At 44.4% G+C, this 13,398-nt stretch overlaps 1 protein-coding gene across 1 annotated transcript in view; it reads left to right on the forward strand.

Annotated features, from left to right (window-relative positions):
* Window positions 1–1,935: 1,935 nt before the first annotated feature.
* The window catches only part of LOC117191031, a 63,556-nt gene continuing 52,093 nt past the window's right edge, over window positions 1,936–13,398 (forward strand). The window contains exon 1 of the mRNA XM_033396001.1: window positions 1,936–2,237. The gene's annotated coding sequence lies outside the window, so the exon portion shown is untranslated. The remainder of the gene's footprint in view (window positions 2,238–13,398) is intronic.

Genomic DNA, 13,398 nt, shown 5'->3' on the forward strand with positions numbered 1-13,398 from the left:
TGGGCCCCGTCACCCTTGAATTCCGATTGAGGTTCGAGTCTGGTCGGTCTTCCAAAGATATATGAGAGTTCAACGCTTTCAGGTAGAAGAGGTAAATTATCGGTATCGTGGGCTCGACAATATCTTAAGTGCTGCTCCGATGGTGAAACACCACACACCCCTTTGGGTTCCGATCGCGTGCGGATGGGATTTTATGAGACTTATTTTTTTCGCATTCGGGGGCTACAGTAGTGTGCGGTAAAACAATAGATCCATTGCCCTTGCCAACCGAGTTTTATCTTTATTATGAAGAAATGCCTTTCTGTATCGTAAATGAACAGAAACAAGTTCCTTGATACTCGTATTTCCCCGTTTCTTGTTGTTGCCAGCCTGCAGCCCTCGGAGATACACTATTGCGGCGGCACCTTCGACTTGGAAGTTTGGAACCATTAAATTTACACGGTGTACACGGTGTAGAAACGGCTTGATTAGCCCCGTCGCTCGTGTTCGCTCACGACACTGACACTGTACTACTGCTCATAAAGATTGCCACTTTGGAAGGTTCTTCTTCCGTACAGATTCACCAGATTCGCCAGCTTTTCCCGTAAACCCGAGCTGTGGGTCTTTGCTATCGTTGTCTCTGACTGACTAACATTAGCTTCAGTTTCCGAACACACCCAGCCCCAATGACAGTTCCGATCCCTGTACTATTTGAAGCCCATGCCCTCTGTATCTGGCACTGGCACTGGCACTTGTTTCGCAATGCCCCTGCCTGCTCTGCTCTCGCATTTCTACAGAGTTTACTAATTAATTTGTGCTGTGTTGTTGCCAGTCTGTCGTTGATTTCATTTCGTTTCGTTTATGTGTCATTCCACTTTTTTTTGCCTATCGTTTGCCTCGCCTTGTCCCCCCATTTGCGAATCCTCCATCTGGGATCGGGTTCCGTTGTTTAAATCGCTTGATTAACAAACTATTTTGCGTTATTTGAATTAGTTTCGTATGTATTTCAGATTCACCTGCCCAATGGATCATCGCTGTTGTTGCACGCGTTCTGGCTGAGTGGACTCCAGAGCTGGGAAAACTGTTGGGCTGCTGCCATCAAATGATGTCAACCCATTTTCTCGCTCGAATGCACGGCGCAGAGAGTCACCGTTACTGGCAGTGCCCGTTCCCCAGCATCCAGAAGAATTGGAATGCATCGGAAAGAGCTTCAGCAAAACATCAAAAGGAATATATTTTATGCATTTATTGAGAATATCTGCCAAATAGCCACTATCTTGCCTAAGAAGTTCTGTTTAGGTACTATATTAAGCACACATTCCAATGTGCCATATAATTCGTATCGTTCAAAATTGCAATGGAACAATTGCAATGATGAAATCCCTGGCACTTTGCGGTTCTTATCCGAGTTAAGCCAAGGAACGTGTCCAGAAAACGAAAACAGATTGGCCAATGGCAATGCCTATTGCATATTGCCTGGCCCCTGCCAGCCCCCCTCTTGGGCAGGTGTGTTTGTGTGTGTTCTATTCCTGTCAAATTACTTGATTAGGTGTCCAATTCTGATAATTCCACGATAAGCCCCAGCAGAGCGTCGGGCGGCTCTTGAGGCTCAATCACTTGGAAATAGCCGAAATCCAACACACAAATCCATCAACTGAGTACTTATAAAATTGCCACTGGCCATAAGCGATCGTTTTAGTCGGCGCCCAGTCCGTCCACCGAGAACATTGGCTTCTTCAGATCAGAGCGGAGGAGGATCGGGTCAACAATAGCCACTGACGTGACAAGTGCATCAGCGTAGCAAGTGAGTGAGAGTGATCCGAAGCACACCACTGCTTCGGGAGAGCGAAAGGGAGAGCCAGTTCTCTCCGACGTTCGGGCGATCGTCTCTCTGCCGCATCTCTCCTGTAAGAGCATTCAGTTGGTAAACGCAGCAGCCTCAGAGGCAGAAGCAGACGCAGACGGAGACGCAGACCTCCGCCGACCGTTGAACGGGACAGTTGCGCTTCTCGGTGAATCAGCTGATCCCTCGGACATTTGGACACTTATTCGCATCTCCACTGACCGCGTTTCAAATACGATTTCCGCCAATTTCTGTCAACGTGAAGGCCGAATAGCTTGGGTTTATTTTTGGGCAGATATTTTCGTGTGCCAACAATTTGTTGTTGGTGTCTCCACACAGTGCGCCAATTGCCAAGCGATCGTCGAGAGCAGAACACATAGGAGTGTTCTGTTTGCAAAAGTTCTGGATGCGGGAGGTGAGAGAGTGCAGGAGTTCCAGTTGCAAGGCTTCGGCGAGATCGTCCGCTCCCTCCGCTTGCCTTCTTTCCAGAGACAACAAACAACCGCAAGTGCAACCGCAACAAACTTCCTTTCCGTCAGGTTATTGACTTTAGCCTGCAGCGTGTCGCGTTATGTATATATGTATTTATTCTTTAATGTTTGTGTGTGCGTGTGTGTGTGTGTGGCGGCAAGCATCTGCATTTGTTTGTGGCAGATACTATGATTGTTTTTTGAACGCGACCGTTGGTATACCCTTCCTTTGCATTGAGTATGCTTTGTTTCATCAGGTGTTTGTTACGTAGATAAAGAATGTAAAGAATTTCCTAGGTATTATCATAGACAGTACATATCAACCGTAGGACTATATCCTGTAGTTCCCATTACGATCGATATCCAAGGGTATGTAAAGCGTCGAACCCTAAGCTGACCTTTCACGCTTCATCTTGTCACAGTTCATTGCCGCCGCCTCGTTCTTTTCTTTTTCCTCTTATTCATGACTTTACTGTTTTGGATCTTTCTGCATTTCCTTTCCCCCATTCAAATGGTCTTTAAATAGTTTTTCCTTCTTCCTCCCCCCTCCTTTGGCGTTTCTCTTTTTGTTGTTTAGTAGGCGTGGCACCCACAACAGAGAGCTCTGACTTTGTTTGTTTTTTTTTGTTTTGAGTGGCTGTACGCGAGATGATTGGGTCGATCGATAACGGAATAATCATGCAGAGGGCGGGGTGTAAACCTACTCCCAGTAGGCCGCAGCAGCTAATCGACACTTTTTCACTGCACAATCGATGCACACTGCACTCGTAATCGCCTTTGCAGGGTCACTTGGAAGTCAATGGAAATGGGTCGAAGTCGCGACGCCGTGCGACCCAAATTGCAATATGCAGAGCACTCGGATTCGCTTGGATTGCCCTACTAGTCGGTGATCCTCTTGCCTCCGCGCACTTCAGCAGCTTAAGTTGTTTGTGGGACACATTCAACAATATGGACCATACCATACCATACATAACAAATACTGCGATACTGTGCGATACTCAAAATGAGTATTGGGGTATATTAGATTTGTGGTAAAAGTGGATGTGTGTAACGTCCAGAAGGAATCGTTTCCGACCCCATAAAGTATATGTATTCTTGATCAGCATCAATAGCCGAGTCGATTGAGCCATGTCTGTCTGTCCGTCTGTCCGTCCGTCCGTCCGTCTGTCCGTCTGTCCGTCCCCTTCAGCGCCTAGTGCTCAAAGACTATAAGAGCGAGAGCAACGATATTTTGGATCCAGACTTCTGTGATATGTCACTGCTACAAGAATATTTCAAAACTTTGCCCCGCCCACTTCCGCCCCCACAAAGGACGAAAATCTGTGGCATCCACAATTTCGACGATACGAGAAAACTAAAAACGCAGAATCGTAGAAGATGACTATATCTTCTAGAGTGCAAAATCTAAACCAGATCGTATAATTATTATAGCCAGAATCAAGAAAACAATTTCATTCTTTCTCGCTCTGTCTCTCTTTAACACACAGGTTTCATGGTCGGTTTTGCCAATTGCAAAATATGAGTTCAAGGATCTCAGAACCTATAAGAGCCAGAGCAACCAAATTTGGTATCCACACTCCTGTGATATCGGACCTTGACCATTTTGTGTCAAAATTTCGCCACACCCCCTTCCGCCACCGCAAAGGACGATAATCTGAGGCATCCACAAATCTCAGAGACTATTAAGGCTAGAGTAACCAAATTTGGTACCCTCACTCCTTTAAGATGTCACTATAAAACGTATATATCAAAATCAGAATCATAGATAATGACCATATCTATCAGATTGCTGAATCTGGATCAGATCAGATCATTTTTATAGCCAAAAGGAACAAATCAATTTGCACTGGCTACGCAGCGCCCGACGTAACGCTCAGCCTGATTTCTGTCTCTCTCGCACGCACTCTTTGTCGTGTCGTTTAATATTAGCGGCGTCTGCCGGAGGAGAGCCATACTGACTTAGTATCGGGTATAACTGTAGAGTTGCGGTCTCCGCAGCAACTCACAACGTTCCCCCTCGTTTTTACTGCATTCATCTGGTGCGGTACAAGTACGAAAGTGAAACACTTTTGTATGCCCTGCAGAAATGTTGAGTGACTGGAAATCCCCTGATCTTTCTCTAACAGATTAGTAGTGTCTATTCAGCCTGAGAAAATGTACCCAATTTGTTATTAGATATTTCCCCCACACACATGTGTGAACATTAAACGAAAATATTACGCCCCAGCTGGCTATAAATAAGAATGAAATATCGCTCAAAAAATTACAAATTGTGTCCCGTTCAATGCTCATTTGCTTCGGATGCTGATGGTTACGACTTTTCTTGTACTTTTGCCGAAATGTCCGATTATTCAAATACTGAATATAAATATTTGGTCTATTGTTTATTGTTTTTAAGGCTGCATCTCTGCCAACAGCCATTGCTGTCGATACATTCTATCTGAAACCCTGCACCATTTCATCGTCGTCGATGTCATTAATGCCGCGGAATGGTCAACAGATGTTGTCCGGAGCAGTTTTAATTTAGATGTGGCTCATATAATTGGTAAACAAAATAGTAGTATTTTCCCAGCTAATCTCTTGCTCCGATTCGTTCATGTTTCCCCCAAATTCGGAGCACTCCAGATTTCATATTCGTCTAGTCTATACACTCAAGTCACTTCATTTCCTGCCCATTCCCCACTACTTATTAAGCAATCTGATAGGTATTATCTGTAGCAGATGATTTGAATTAAGTGTTGTTCTGTGAGGAAAAATTCATTCAACTTTAGAAGTCTATGATAGTCACTATTAATCGCTGTTTTCTGTGCTCTTATCAGTGTCTGTTTAGTCAAAATTATAGAAAACACCTCCTCTGATTGATTCATGTGCCACTCTACATAGCCGATGAGGATCGTTCAGTGGAAATCCGCTGTTGCCCGACATCTCCGAGTTGATCGCACTCGCTTATCTGAGCGCCTAATTATTAAATCGGTGCTCGCCGTTGAATTGGCGGCTTTAACCCTAGTGCCTCCCCATCAGCCCATTTGACCGACGAAAGTGGAGAGATTAGTGACGATCACGATCAGTGACGTGTCACTGGAATATCTGGCTTTATCAGCGGAATGCGTCACACTCCATATTCGAGTGCCGACAGACAATTGAAGTCAATTAATGGGGGAGGACAGTGACACTTTTTATACCCGATACTCAAAATGAGTATTGGGGTATATTAGATTTGTGGTAAAAGTGGATGTGTGTAACGTCCAGAAGGAATCGTTTCCGACCCCATCAAGTACATATATTCTTGATCAGCATCAATAGCCGAGTCGATTGAGCCATGTCTGTCTGTCCGTCTGTCGGACCTTGACCATTTTGTGTCAAAATTTCGCCACACCCCCTTCCGCCCCCGCAAAGGACGATAATCTGAGGTATTCTCAGAGACTATTAAGGCTAGAGTAACCAAATTTGGTACACACACTCCTTTAAGATGTCACTATAAAACGTATATCTCAAAATCAGAATCATAGATAATGACCATATCTATCAGATTGCTGAATCTGGATCAGATCAGATCATTTTTATAGCCAAAAGGAACAAATCAATTTGCACTGGCTAGGCAGCGCCCGACGTCACGCTCAGACTGATTTTCTGTCTCTCTCGCACGCACTCTTTGTCGTGTCGTTTAATATTAGCGGCGTCTGCCGGAGGAGAGCCATACTGACTTAGTATCGGGTATAACTGTAGAGTTGCGGTCTCCGCAGCAACTCACAACGTTCCCCCTCGTTTTTACTGCATTCATCTGGTGCGGTACAAGTACGAAAGTGAAACACTTTTGTATGCCCTGCAGAAATGTTGAGTGACTGGAAATCCCCTGATCTTTCTCTAACAGATTAGTAGTGTCTATTCAGCCTGAGAAAATGTACCCAATTTGTTATTAGATATTTCCCCCACACACATGTGTGAACATTAAACGAAAATATTACGCCCCAGCTGGCTATAAATAAGAATGAAATATCGCTCAAAAAATTACAAATTGTGTCCCGTTCAATGCTCATTTGCCTCGGATGCTGATGGTTACGACTTTTCTTGTACTTTTGCCGAAATGTCCGATTATTCAAATACTGAATATAAATATTTGGTCTATTGTTTATTGTTTTTAAGGCTGCATCTCTGCCAACAGCCATTGCTGTCGATACATTCTATCTGAAACCCTGCACCATTTCATCGTCGTCGATGTCATTAATGCCGCGGAATGGTCAACAGATGTTGTCCGGAGCAGTTTTAATTTAGATGTGGCTCATATAATTGGTAAATAAAATAGTAGTATTTTCCCAGATAATCTCTTGCTCCGATTCGTTCATGTTTCCCCCAAATTCGGAGAACTCCAGATTTCATATTCGTCTAGTCTATACACTCAAGTCACTTCATTTCCTGCCCATTCCCCACTACTTATTAAGCAATCTGATAGGTATTATCTGTAGCAGATGATTTGAATTAAGTGTTGTTCTGTGAGGAAAAATTCATTCAACTTTAGAAGTCTATGATAGTCACTATTAATCGCTGTTTTCTGTGCTCTTATCAGTGTCTGTTTAGTCAAAATTATAGAAAACACCTCCTCTGATTGATTCATGTGCCACTCTACATAGCCGATGAGGATCGTTCAGTGGAAATCCGCTGTTGCCCGACATCTTCGAGTTGATCGCACTCGCTTATCTGAGCGCCTAATTATTAAATCGGTGCTCGCCGTTGAATTGGCGGCTTTAACCCTAGTCCCTCCCCATCAGCCCATTTGACCGACGAAAGTGGAGAGATTAGTGACGATCACGATCAGTGACGTGTCACTGGAATATCTGGCTTTATCAGCGGAATGCGTCACACTCCATATTCGAGTGCCGACAGACAATTGAAGTCAATTAATAGGGGGGGAACGGTGACACTTTTTATACCCGATACTCAAAATGAGTATTGGGGTATATTAGATTTGTGGTAAAAGTGGATGTGTGTAACGTCCAGAAGGAATCGTTTCCGACCCCATCAAGTATATATATTCTTGATCGGCATCAATAGCCGAGTCGATTGAGCCATGTCTGTCTGTCCGTCTGTCCGTCCGTCCGTCTGTCCGTCTGTCCGGCCCCTTCAGCGCCTAGTGCTCAAAGACTATAAGAGCGAGAGCAACGATGTTTTGGATCCAGACTTCTGTGATATGTCACTGCTACAAGAATATTTCAAAACTTTGCCCCGCCCACTTCCGCCCCACAAAGGGCGAAAATCTGTGGCATCCACAACTTCGACGATACGAGAAAACTAAAAACGCAGAATCGTAGAAGATGACTATATCTTCTAGAGTGCAAAATCTGAACCAGATCGTATAATTATTATAGCCAGAATCAAGAAAACAATTTCATTCTTTCTCGCTCTGTCTCTCTCTAACACACAGGTTTCACGGTCGGTTTTGCCAATTGCAAAATATGAGTTCAACGATCTCAGAACCTATAAGAGCCAGAGCAACCAAATTTGGTATCCACACTCCTGTGATATCGGACCTTGACCATTTTGTGTCAAAATTTCGCCACACCCCCTTCCGCCCCCGCAAAGGACGATAATCTGAGGTATTCTCAGAGACTATTAAGGCTAGAGTAACCAAATTTGGTACACACACTCCTTTAAGATGTCACTATAAAACGTATATCTCAAAATCAGAATCATAGATAATGACCATATCTATCAGATTGCTGAATCTGGATCAGATCAGATCATTTCTATAGCCAAAAGGAACAAATCAATTTGCACTGGCTAGGCAGCGCCCGACGTCACGCTCAGACTGATTTTCTGTCTCTCTCGCACGCACTCTTTGTCGTGTCGTTTAATATTAGCGGCGTCTGCCGGAGGAGAGCCATACTGACTTAGTATCGGGTATAACTGTAGAGTTGCGGTCTCCGCAGCAACTCACAACGTTCCCCCTCGTTTTTACTGCATTCATCTGGTGCGGTACAAGTACGAAAGTGAAACACTTTTGTATGCCCTGCAGAAATGTTGAGTGACTGGAAATCCCCTGATCTTTCTCTAACAGATTAGTAGTGTCTATTCAGCCTGAGAAAATGTACCCAATTTGTTATTAGATATTTCCCCCACACACATGTGTGAACATTAAACGAAAATATTACGCCCCAGCTGTCTATAAATAAGAATGAAATATCGCTCAAAAAATTACAAATTGTGTCCCGTTCAATGCTCATTTGCTTCGGATGCTGATGGTTACGACTTTTCTTGTACTTTTGCCGAAATGTCCGATTATTCAAATACTGAATATAAATATTTGGTCTATTGTTTATTGTTTTTAAGGCTGCATCTCTGCCAACAGCCATTGCTGTCGATACATTCTATCTGAAACCCTGCACCATTTCATCGTCGTCGATGTCATTAATGCCGCGGAATGGTCAACAGATGTTGTCCGGAGCAGTTTTAATTTAGATGTGGCTCATATAATTGGTAAACAAAATAGTAGTATTTTCCCAGCTAATCTCTTGCTCCGATTCGTTCATGTTTCCCCCAAATTCGGAGCACTCCAGATTTCATATTCGTCTAGTCTATACACTCAAGTCACTTCATTTCCTGCCCATTCCCCACTACTTAATAAGCAATCTGATAGGTATTATCTGTAGCAGATGATTTGAATTAAGTGTTGTTCTGTGAGGAAAAATTCATTCAACTTTAGAAGTCTATGATAGTCACTATTAATCGCTGTTTTCTGTGCTCTTATCAGTGTCTGTTTAGTCAAAATTATAGAAAACACCTCCTCTGATTGATTCATGTGCCACTCTACATAGCCGATGAGGATCGTTCAGTGGAAATCCGCTGTTGCCCGACATCTTCGAGTTGATCGCACTCGCTTATCTGAGCGCCTAATTATTAAATCGGTGCTCGCCGTTGAATTGGCGGCTTTAACCCTGGTCCCTCCCCATCAGCCCATTTGACCGACGAAAGTGGAGAGATTAGTGACGATCACGATCAGTGACGTGTCACTGGAATATCTGGCTTTATCAGCGGAATGCGTCACACTACATGTTCGAGTGCCGACAGACAATTGAAGTCAATTAATGGGGGAGGACAGTGACACTTTTTATACCCGATACTCAAAATGAGTATTGGATATTATTGAGTATATTAGATTTGTGGTAAAAGTGGATGTGTGTAACGTCCAGAAGGAATCGTTTCCGACCCCATAAAGTATATATATTCTGGATCAGCATCAATAGCCGAGTCGATTGAGCCATGTCTGTCTGTCCGTCTGTCCGTCCGTCCGTCTGTCCGTCCCCTTCAGCCCCTAGTGCTCAAAGACTATAAGAGCGAGAGCAACGATGTTTTGGATCCAGACTTCTGTGATATGTCCCTGCTACAAGAATATTTCAAAACTTTGCCCCGCCCACTTCCGCCCCCACAAAGGACGAAAATCTGTGGCATCCACATTTTTAAAGATACGATAAAACCAAAAACGCAGAATCGTAGAGGATGACTATATGTTCTAGAGTGTAAAATCTCAATTAGATCGTATAATTATTATAGCCAGAATCAAGAAAAAAATTTCATTCTTTCTCGCTCTGTCTCTCTCTAACACACAGGTTTCATGGTCGGTTTTGCCAATTGCAAAATATGAGTTCAAGGATCTCAGAACCTATAAGAGCCAGAGCAACCAAATTTGGTATCCACACTCCTGTGATATCGGACCTTGACCGTTTCGTGTCCAAATTTCGCCACACCCCCTTCCGCCCCCGCAAATGACGAAAATCTGGGGCATCCACAAATCTCAGAGACTATTAAGGCTAGAGTAACCAAATTTGGTATCCGCACTTCTGTTAGATCTCACTATAAAACTTATATCTCAGAATTTCGCCCCACCCCCTTCCGCCCACACAAAGGACGAAAATCTGTTGCATCCACAATATTGAGGATTCGAGAAAACTAAAAACGCAGAATCATAGATAACGACCATATCTATCAGATTGCTGAATCTGGACCAGATCAGATAATTTTTATAGCCAAAAGGAACAAATCAATTTGCACTGGCTACGCAGCGCCCGACGTCACGCTCAGACTGATTTTCTGTCTCTCTCGCACGCACTCTTTGTCGTTTCGTTTAATATTAGCAGCGTCTGCCGGAGGAGAGCCATACTGACTTATTATCGGGTATAACTGTAGAGTTGCGGTGTCCGCAGCAACTCACAACGTTCCCCCTCGTTATTATTCGAAACTCAAAGATTGGCCTTGCTGCGTCAGCAGCTGATCCCGTCTCTAAAACTTAAACGCTCGATTGACGGCTCGACAGACTTACAAAGTAAACGCATTTCTTTTTCGTTTTTCCCCAATAGAACAAGTGTGGTTTAGCCAATTGTCATCATCGGCAGAACCGATTATTAAAATGACTTCGCTTTATGGTTTTATTTACTCACTGTATCTTTTGTTGTGTTGCGGTCCATCGGCGAAAGCGCTTTCTCGATGCCAGCTGATAAATCTTCGTGAGGGATCAAGAGTTTTTTTATACCCGATACTCAAAATGAGTATTGGGGTATATTAGATTTGTGGTAAAAGTGGATGTGTGTAACGTCCAGATGGAATCGTTTCCGACCCCATAAAGTATATATATTCTTGATCAGCATCAATAGCCGAGTCGATTGAGCCATGTCTGTCTGTCCGTCTGTCGGTCCCCTTCAGCGCCTAGTGCTCAAAGACTATAAGAGCTAGAGCAACGATGTTTTGGATCCAGACTTCTGTGATATGTAACTGCTACAAGAATATTTTAAAACTTTGCCCCTCCCACTTCCGCCCCCACAAAGGGCGAAAATCTGTGCCATCCACAATTTCAAAGATAAAAGAAAACTGAAAACGCAGAATCGTAGAAGATGACTATATATTCTAGAGTGTAATATCTAAACCATGGTCGGTTTTGCCAATTGTAAAATATGAGTTCAAGGATCTCAGAACCTATAAGAGCCAGAGCAACCAAATCTGGTATCCACACTCCTGTGATATCGGATCTTGACCGTTTCATGTCAAAATTTCGCCACACCCCCTTCCGCCCCCGCAAAGGACGAAAATATGGGGCATCCACTAATCTCAGAAACTATTAAGGCTGGAGCAACCAAATTTGGTATCTACACTTCTGTTAGATCTCACTATAGAATGTATATCTCAAAATTTTGCTCCACCCCCTTCCGCCCTCACAAAGAACGAAAATCTGGGGATATTCACAAATCTCAGAGACTATTAACGCTAGAGTAACCAAATTTGGTATCCGCACTCCTGTTAGATTTCACTATAAAACGTATATCTCTTAATTTCGCCCCACCCCTTTCCGCCCCCCCAAAAGACGAAAATCTGTGGCATCCACAATATTGCAGATTCGAGAAAACTAAAAACGCACAATCATAGAAAATGACCATATCTATTCGGTTGATGAATCTGGATCAGATCGGATCATTTTTATAGCCGAAAGGAACAAATCAATTTGCAGTGGCTACGCAGCGCCCGACGTCACGCTCAGACTGATTTTCTGTCTCTCTCGCACGCACTCTTTGTCGTGTCGTTTAATACTAGCAGCGTCTGCCGGAGGAAAGCCATACTGACTTAGTGTCGGGTATAAATGTAGAGTTGCGGTGTCCGCAGCAACTCACAACGTTCCCCCTCGTTACAACTATTTTTCTCTTCGTGTTTCGAGGAAATGTGGTTCTTGAATGTTTTCATATATACTATATACCTGCTCAGGTTGCAATCAAGATTATTTCGTTTAATTACAAGGAGCTCTTGCTCTTTATGATTTCTTTGGGCATGACAAGGGGGAGGGGCAAATTCTCTGGCAACAGCTGTTGCCAGGCAGCCAGCCAGCCAATCAGCCTAATCCTGTTACCTCGGTTTGGAAATTTTTGAGCAATTATCCTGACAAGTCAACTGAGGCAACACACATGTCTAACGAGATCCAACAACAACGGCAGCATGGAAGCATGGCAGCAATGGCACCTGGCGTGTGTATGTGTGCTCATAAATCACAAACGAATCGGCGAATGCCACAAATGACTTCATTAAAAAGCGTCTCACACGCAGAACGGTGCCAGGGAGAGGGTGGTGGGGGCGGGGGCGTTGGCGGAGCAGGCTCAGTCAAGTGTGTATACTATACTATACACTGTATAAGGATAAGAGTCCATGGGTAGGGGCGATTTGTAGAAAACGAGTGGAGAGAACATCCACATCCCCAGGCGCATCCCTTCGTTGAAGCCAAACAACCCAAATTGGATGGGAACTACTGTGAGGACCCATACTGGGAGCCTCACATAATAACGAGAGTTAATTGATTAAGAAGACAACCTGAAAATATAAGACATCGCAATGGAGCGAGATTTGTATCAGTAAAAATCATCTTCTATGTTAGTAAATAAGCTAGTTAATTTGTGCATAGCCGAAATCCCGCCAAACGGCCAGCTCACACAGAATAGCCGCAAAGAGAACAGCGAAGAGAGAGAGCCACGCTCAGCCGGCAACAGAGCAGATCTCTTTCGAGAAAGTCCCGTTGGCCCGAAAACGAGCGCCAGGCGTGGTGAGAGCGTCGAGCGACCGTGGCGAGAGCGGGAGTCGATTTTCGGAAGCGAGCAAAGACAGAACGCCGCGGAGGGACTAGAAAAGCAAGAAAAAGTGTTGAACGGCCGGGCGCCCAAGAAGTGAAGAAGAATGGACGAGCTGCGGGAGCACAGACGCCGGATCCGCGGGTGAGCTGGCCGATGGCCAAGGTAGTAGTAGAAGTAGCATGGAGTGCGAGGGAAACCATGCCAATAAAACTTCGATCATATGACTAAGAATTCTACTGCTTCCATTTGCTTTCCCCGGTCGGACCCCCGGCTGCAGTCATCTCTCCCACTTCCCCTTCCGTTTTCCTGGCTGTTTTCGGTCCCTACGCTCCCGCTCTGACTCTGGCAACAGGTTTTTACCCTGCTGGAGTGAGAAGTGGTACGCGTTGCGGCGGGTGCGCCCCCCCCCCTTCCTTTTTTTCTAGCCATGCTTGGTCCCTACGCCCCCGCCCTGACTCTGGCAACAGGGTTTTACCCTGCTGGAGTGAGAAGCGGTATGCGTTCTCTCCCT

This window comes from Drosophila miranda, assembly GCF_003369915.1.
Source record: "Drosophila miranda strain MSH22 chromosome Y unlocalized genomic scaffold, D.miranda_PacBio2.1 Contig_Y1_pilon, whole genome shotgun sequence".
Taxonomy (NCBI): Eukaryota; Metazoa; Arthropoda; class Insecta; order Diptera; family Drosophilidae; genus Drosophila; species Drosophila miranda.